General features: G+C 41.5%; 1 pseudogene; it reads right to left on the bottom strand.

Moving 5' to 3' along the window:
* Positions 1-480: 480 nt before the first annotated feature.
* LOC106763512 lies at positions 481-7,430 on the bottom strand (annotated as a pseudogene).
* Positions 7,431-7,801: the final 371 nt, after the last annotated feature.

Below are 7,801 nucleotides of genomic sequence, written 5' to 3'. Positions count from 1 at the left end.
GTGCCAGGATGATAACTGGGCTTTTGGTGCCAGGATGGTAACTGGGCTTTGGTGCCAGGATGATAACTGGGCTTTGGTGCCAGGATGATAACTAGGCTTTGGTGCCAGGATGATAACTGGGCTTTTATTCGTTGGATTTTTCCACTGATGTATCATTTGAACTGCCTTCCAATGAAACCATGGATCCCTTGTGGATGGTGGTGATGCATGGTGTGCCATGCTTTTCCTTTCTTTGAGCCACTATGATAATGCATGATGATGTATGATGTATGATGCATGAATATATGAGTAAAGAAAATCGTGTGAGATTGATATACTATTTTTTTTTAATTCCACGACATCCTTTAAGAACAAACTCGCACCTTGTGAACCTACCTGTGATGCTCGGGAGGTGTACCGACAATTAAGAGAAACCGAAAAAGTTTTATTGAATAAAAGCACAATACAATAATGTCAATTCCACTTTAAGAGCAATCCCTATCATGGCAACGGTAACTCCTCTCCATCCATTCTTGTGAGAATAAGTGCCCCACCATCAAATGCTTTTTTTACTACATATGGGCCTTCATAATTTGGAGTCCATTTGCCCCTGTGATCCTTTTGTATTGGCAAAATCTTCTTTAGGACTAGCTCGCCCTTTTGGAATTCTCGAGGACGAACCTTCTTGTCGAACGCCCTTTTCATTCTTTGCTGGTATAATTGTCCATGACATGCCGCGGTCAATATTTTTTCCTCAATGAGATTGAGTTGATCAAACCGAGTTTGAACCCAATCTGCCTCTTCTAACTGGGTTTCCATTAATACTCGTAGGGATGGGATTTCTACCTCGAAGGGTAGTACCGCTTCCATCCCGTATACCAAGGAAAAAGGTGTTGCCCCAGTTGATGTGCGTACTGATGTGCGGTAACCGTGTAAAGCAAAGGGAAGCAATTCATGCCAATCCTTATATGTGACTACCATCTTTTGTACAATCTTTTTGATATTTTTATTAGCGGCTTCAACTGCCCCATTCATCTTTGGACGATAAGGTGAAGAGTTATGATGTCGAATTTTAAACTCTTCACATAACTCTTTCATCATTCGGTTGTTCAGGTTTGTGGCATTGTCGGTGATAATCTTGTTAGGCAGCCCGTATCGACAAATCGACTCTCTTTTTATGAATTTGGTCACTACCTTTCTGGTGACACTGGCATAAGAGGCGGCTTCTACCCATTTGGTGAAATAGTCAATTGCGACTAGTATAAAACGATGCCCGTTTGTTGCTCTGGGTTCTATAGGCCTGATGACATCTATTCCCCAAATTGAGAAAGGCCATGGTGCTGACAATACGTTCAGGTTTACGGGTGGCGCATTGACATTATCTGCATACTTTTGGCATTTTTCACACTTTCTTACATGCATGCAACAATCTCGTTCCATGGTTAACCAAAAGTAATCGACTCTCATAATCTTCCTAGCCATTGAGTGTCCATTCATGTGTGTGCCGAATGTACCTTCATGAACTTCTTTCACAATGGCCTCAGCCTCTTTTGCTTCCACACACCTTAGGAGTACCATGTCATGATTTCTTTTGTACAAAACATCCTCGCTTAAGATAAATTTAGCCGCCAATCTCCTTAGTGTTCTCTTATCATTCTCAGATGCATTTTCTGGGTATCCTTGAGTCTTTAGATAGTTCATAATATCGTAATACCAAGGTTTCCCATCTAACTCTTCATCTATGGAATAACAGTATGCTGGCTCTTCGTGACTCTTCATTTTGATTGTTGGTCTTTCCTCATCCCGGTTAATTTTAAACATCGAAGATAAGGTAGCCAAAGCATCTGCCAATTGATTGTCATCTCGCGGTATATGCTAAAACGTGATGGAATCGAAATTCTCAATCAGCCTACCGATGTAAACTTGATAAGGGATTAGTTTTGCATCCCTGGTTTCCCACTCTCCTTTCAATTGGTTAATGACTAAGGCTGAGTCCCCATATACGTTCAGAATCTTCACCTCATATTCAATCGCTGCTCTAATGCCCATAACACAAGCCTCGTATTCGGCAATATTGTTGGTGCAGTCGAAACACAACCTAGCCGTCATGGGTGTGTATTGGTTCTCTGGAGATATAAGTACTGCCCCTATTCCATGCCCCATTACGTTGGAAGCCCCATCAAATAGTAATGTCCATGATTTTTCGCTTGGGCCCCCCTCAACTTTTTCGAATAGGGCCATGATATCCTCATCAGGAAAATTGGGTTGCATCGGTTGATAATCCTTAATGCGTTGTTGGGCCAAACAGTCAGCTAGAGCACTCCCTTTTACAGATTTTTGAGTGACGTATGTGATGTCATATTCTGACAAAAGCATTTGCCACCGGGCAATTCTTCCTGTGAAAGCAGGCTTTTCAAAGATATATTTAATAGGATCCATCTTGGATATCAACCGGGTGAAATGATTTAGCATGTATTGTCTTAGGCGATGAGCAGACCATGCCAATGCGCAACAAGTTCGCTCTAGCGGCGAATATCGTTGTTCACAATCTGTGAATCTCTTGCTTAGGTAGTATATAGCATGCTCTCTCTTTCCGACGATGTCGTGTTGGCCCAGCATGCAGCCCATTGATTCATCTAATACGGTTAAGTAAAGAACGAGTGGCCTTCTTGGCTCAGGTGGTCTTAATACAGGAGGGTTTTGTAGGTACTGTTTGACCTTGTCGAAAGCGGCCTGACAATCATCATTCCAAACTACTGGCTGATTTTTACGCAACAATTTGAACATGGGTTCACAGGTGGCTGTCAATTGAGATATGAACCTAGCGATGTAGTTTAGCCGACCTAAAAAGCCTCGCACCTCTTTTTCCGTACTGGGGGAGGGCATGTTTATTATCGCTCGTACCTTATCGGGATCTACTTCTATTCCCTTTTGACTGACTACAAAGCCAACAACTTTCCGGATTTTACACCAAATGTCCATTTAGCTGGGTTAAGTCTGAGTTTATATTTTCTCAATCTTTCAAATAGTTTTCTAAGATTGAGAATATGTTCCTCCTCCAATTCAGATTTGGCAATCATGTCATCCACATAAACTTCTATTTCTTTGTGCATCATATCATGGAAAAGTGCCACCATTGCCCTTTGATAAGTTGCCCCAACATTCTTGAGTCCGAAGGACATCACATTGTAACAGAAAGTTCCCCACAAGGTAATGAAGGTGCTTTTTTCCATATCTTCTGGAGCCATTTTAATCTGGTTATATCCCGAAAAGCCATCCATAAATGAAAATAATGAGAATCTAGCCGTATTGTCTACTAATGTGTCAATATGTGGTAAAGGGAAATTGTCTTTTGGACTTGCGCGGTTCAGATCACGGTAATCAACGCACATCCGCACTTTACCATCCTTTTTTGGTACTGGCACAACATTTGCCACCCATTGAGGGTACTTTGCCACAGCTAGGAATCCCGCGTCGAACTGTTTTCGTATCTCATCTTTGATCTTTAAAGATATTTCTGGCTTCATTCTTCTTAATTTCTGTTTAACTGGAAGACACTCTGGCTTGAGTGGTAACTTATGCTGAACAATGTCCATATCCAAACCAGGCATATCATCGTACGACCAAGCGAACACGTCTCTAAATTTTTTTAGCAAAGCACATAACTCCTCTTTCACTTCCTTTTTCATACTAGTGCTGACTTTTACCTCTTTTCTCTCACTCTCCTCTCCTACATTAAAGATCTCAACTTCATCTTGGTGGGGCCTTATTTCCTTGGAATCTTGCTCAACTAATCTCATTAAATCTGGAGAGGGTTCCAGATCAATTTCATAATCATCTTCCATGTTATTGATAGGGCACTCAAAATTAGGAATATCAATGTTATTGTTTTCAAAACATTCATGGTCACATCTGCATCATTTAAGTTAAAAACGCTTCTTTTAAGGCAAACGATAACACAAGATGAAAAATAGAAACGAAGCAAACAAAATTTGAATGTAAAAGAAAGTGTCAACCCGTAACGTACGAGCCTCAATGCTCCGGGCAAAGCAATGAGGCTAATTAAAAAACTATTACATTTCATTAAGCATCACAGGTAAGTTCATTATCTTCCAATTCTTGAGCTGTGCATCTAGGGAGCAGGGCCGCACAAAATCTGATCCTTCATCTTCATTCCCAATTGTTGCTATTAGGCTGGTGTTAATCCATCCGGCGCTACGAAAACTCTTACTTATATTGCAAATGCGAATTTTTCCTACCCTCGGATCCCTTCCTTCCATGCGAGCCAAACTTCATTCTTTCTTTTCCTCTCTTACTCTCCTTTTGTCGTCCTTGGTGGGCTTGTACCCTAGGCCGTATCTATTCTTATTCTGGGCCAGCTCTAGTAGGAGGGTTCGTCCTTGCTCAAATTTTCCAAGACCTTTTCCGTATTTAAAACCTTCCTTTAGCATGATCTTAGCCATCATAAGAGAGGCACAAGACAAGTACGACTTTACTGGTATTGATTCCACATAAGCATTTCCCACGATCTCCAACGACTAAAATGCGGTCTCGAGAGCTTCTTCCGCGGTCTCAACATAACGAGTAGATAAGGGCCCACTAACAAGGAAGTCTTCTTCTCCTGAAACTATGATTAATTGGTTACCCATGACATACTTTAGTTTCTGGTGTAATGTAGAGGGCACCACTCCGGCTGAATGAATCCAAGGGCGACCTAACAAACAACTGTAGGCTGGATGAATGTCCATAACCTGGAAGGTTATTTGAAAAACACAAGGCCCGACCTATACCGGCAAATCTATCTCTCCCATTACATCTCTCCTGCTTCCATCAAAAGCTCTTACAATCATAGTACTTGGCTTCATGTGGGTCACGCCGTATGGTAATTTTTCCAGCGTCACTTTAGGCATTACATTCAAAGACGAACCATTATCTATCAGAACTCGTGCTATGGCATGATCCAAGCATTTTACAGAGATATGAAGGGCCTTGTTGTGCCCTCTCCCCTCAGCGGGTATCTCTTCGTCAGTAAAGGTGAGATAATCATTAGCAGTGATGTTGCTAACAATCCCTTCGAACTGGTCCAAGGAAATATTTTGCTCCACGTGAGCCCTGCCGAGTATTTTCAATAATAGCTTTCTGTGCGAGGTTGAATGCATGAGTAATTCCAAGAGGGAGATCCTAGCTGGCATGTGTTTCAGTTGATCTACCACTTTATACTCGCTTTGTTGTATAAACCTCAAGAATTCACAAGCTTCTTCATCGGAAACTTCTTCACCATAGCTCTTATCTGACGACACGATCTTTCCTTCTGAAAATTCCTTATCTTTCTTTGCCAAAAGCGACGGTGAACAAATTCGTCCACTTTTCGTTATATTGCTACTGCTTGATATATTTTCAATGATCGGCTCGTTGTGTTTTTCTTGAAACACACGCGTGCCATTTCTCCATGGGTCAGTCTTGTTATTTTTATAGGGGAAAGAGGAAGGTGTCTAGATAACAACAGAGGTCTATCCTGGTGCCACGAGCATAGGAGTGGTCTTGGTGAAGCAAATAACTAATGGCTCTGGTAAAGTCATATCGGGTTCTCCACTCGTTTGTGCAAATACCTCACCTTCTTTATTCTCATAGTATATTTGTAAGAAACTTCTGTCAATCAGATCTTGGAGAATGCTCATAAACACAGTACACTCATTAATGACATGTTCAGCTCCTGGGTGGATTCCACATGCCTCCCCGAGGTCGCTTCTGCCCCTTAGCAATCCTAGCTTTACCATCTTTTCAAAAATGAACTTTTTAGAACTTCGAATTTCACTTACATTCTTTACTAGCTTGTGTCCTCTCACCTCGATAGCATTTGTTGATGTATTTCCATGTTCGGCGAGGGGGTTAACTTCAACACTAAGTTTGTCCTCCCGGAATTTCAACCATCCTACATCAATTAACGATTGTACTGTGGATTTGAGAGCTATGCACCTCTCTGTCGAATGGCCAATGCCTCCCCCGTGAAAATCACATTTTACATTTGGATCATAATTGGGAGGGTAAGGTGGTTGTATAGGTCTCATGGGCCGAATACTAGCCAGTCCTTTTTTCAAGAGATGGGGTAACAAATTTGTATATGTCATGGGAATGGGCGTGAAATTTCTCACTAGGTCCCTCCTGGGGTGAGCGTTTTGACCCATGTTCTGATCAGGACCCAAACCGGCTCCAGCTCTCCAAGCATTATTTGAGACCTGTGGGGGTTGATGATATCCTGGCTGACGATATTTCATTTGGGGACCAGGTGCGGTGTTGTTCACATAGGGAGGGTAACTCGAGCTTGGCGGATAACCATGAGTGGGAGCATGACCTCTCCACAGAGATACTGATGATGTTGCGTGCACTCCCCCTTCTTTCTTTTTCCCCGTATTAAAAATAGATTTCTTCGGAGTGATAGCTTGTGACGTAATTTTGCCACTTTTCAGTCCGATTTCAATCCTCTTGCCTATGATGATGATATCAGCAAAATTGGAAGACACGTTTCCAATCATATGCTCATAAAATGGTGGTTGTAGTGTGCTCACAAACATTGCAACCATCTCCTTGTCATATAAAGGTGGCTCAACCTACGCTGCCAACTCTCTCCATCGTTGCGCATATTCCTTAAAAGACTCTTCCTCTTTCTTTGTCATGTGGTGCAATTGTAATCGGTCTGGCACAACATGTATGTTGTATTTGTATTGCCTTATAAAGGCGTCCGCCAGATTTGCCCAAGAATGGATATGAGAGGAATTCAAATGCGTGTACCAACTCAATGCTGCATCAGCCAAGCTATCTTGAAAGAGATGAATAAGTAATTTGTCGTCATGAGCATAAGCAGCCATTTTTCGACAATACATGGTCAAATGATTCTTCGGGCATGTGTTACCCTTGTACTTCTCGAATTCTGGCACCTTGAACTTGTGTGGAATTGTCACTCTTGGGGCCAGACTCAACCTTGCCACGTCACCAAACCCGTAGCTTTCAAACCCTTCTATGGCCCTCAGTCTGTCTTCTAAAATGTCGAGTTTATCTTTTGTTCCTTCTACCTTTGCATGCAAGGGAGTTTCTTGTGCGATAACGGTGTGGAGAGGCTTGGATGCTTCAATTGTCTTTGTCGCGGTTGCAATGATAGGCCCTTGGGTACTTGTGGGAATTATGCTATTAGTTATGGGAAGTGTCAAAGGAGGCTCTTCTGACTGATCTCCAATGGGCGGTGTGTAACCTGGTGGTAAACCATACATTGGAAACGTGAATTGTGTGCCCACAGCGTTATGTATTGGAGGCTGAGTATTATCCTCGGTCTTTGCAGACGAAGTATCTCCTGCAGTTTTCATGGCTTTCAAAGCTTCTAAAATTTGACCGACTTGATCCTTTAGTTGGCTAATATCAGCCTTCACAGTTTCACGCTCCTCTTCCCAATCCTTCATAGCTTTGGCGTTTGCTCGAGTCCTATAAGGATGTCGTGGAAGCCTCACCGTTGTTTTTTTTTATTTGACTTTAAACTGTTTTATTTTTTTATTAGTTAATTTGGATTAGACGAAAAACGAAATATGTGAAAATGCAGAAATGATGCATGCTAGGAAGAAAAGGTGGAAATCACAGTTCCTTGATATCGTGGTTGTCAACACCCAATTTCGTCCGGGTGATTAAATAATCGAACTTGTTTTTACTTTTGTTTTATTTTATTTTCATTTTACTATTTGATTTAGTTTTCATTTTATTTTATTATTATTTAGATTTAATTTTAGTTTTCATTTAATTTTATTATTTTGAAAAAAAAAAAGAAAACGAAAATAGA

The sequence above is a fragment of the Vigna radiata genome, chromosome 6, assembly GCF_000741045.1.
Source record: "Vigna radiata var. radiata cultivar VC1973A chromosome 6, Vradiata_ver6, whole genome shotgun sequence".
In the NCBI taxonomy this organism is placed as follows: domain Eukaryota; kingdom Viridiplantae; phylum Streptophyta; class Magnoliopsida; order Fabales; family Fabaceae; genus Vigna; species Vigna radiata.
The sequence above is the reverse complement of the archived record's forward strand: the minus strand, read 5'-3'. Positions and strand labels throughout refer to the sequence as shown.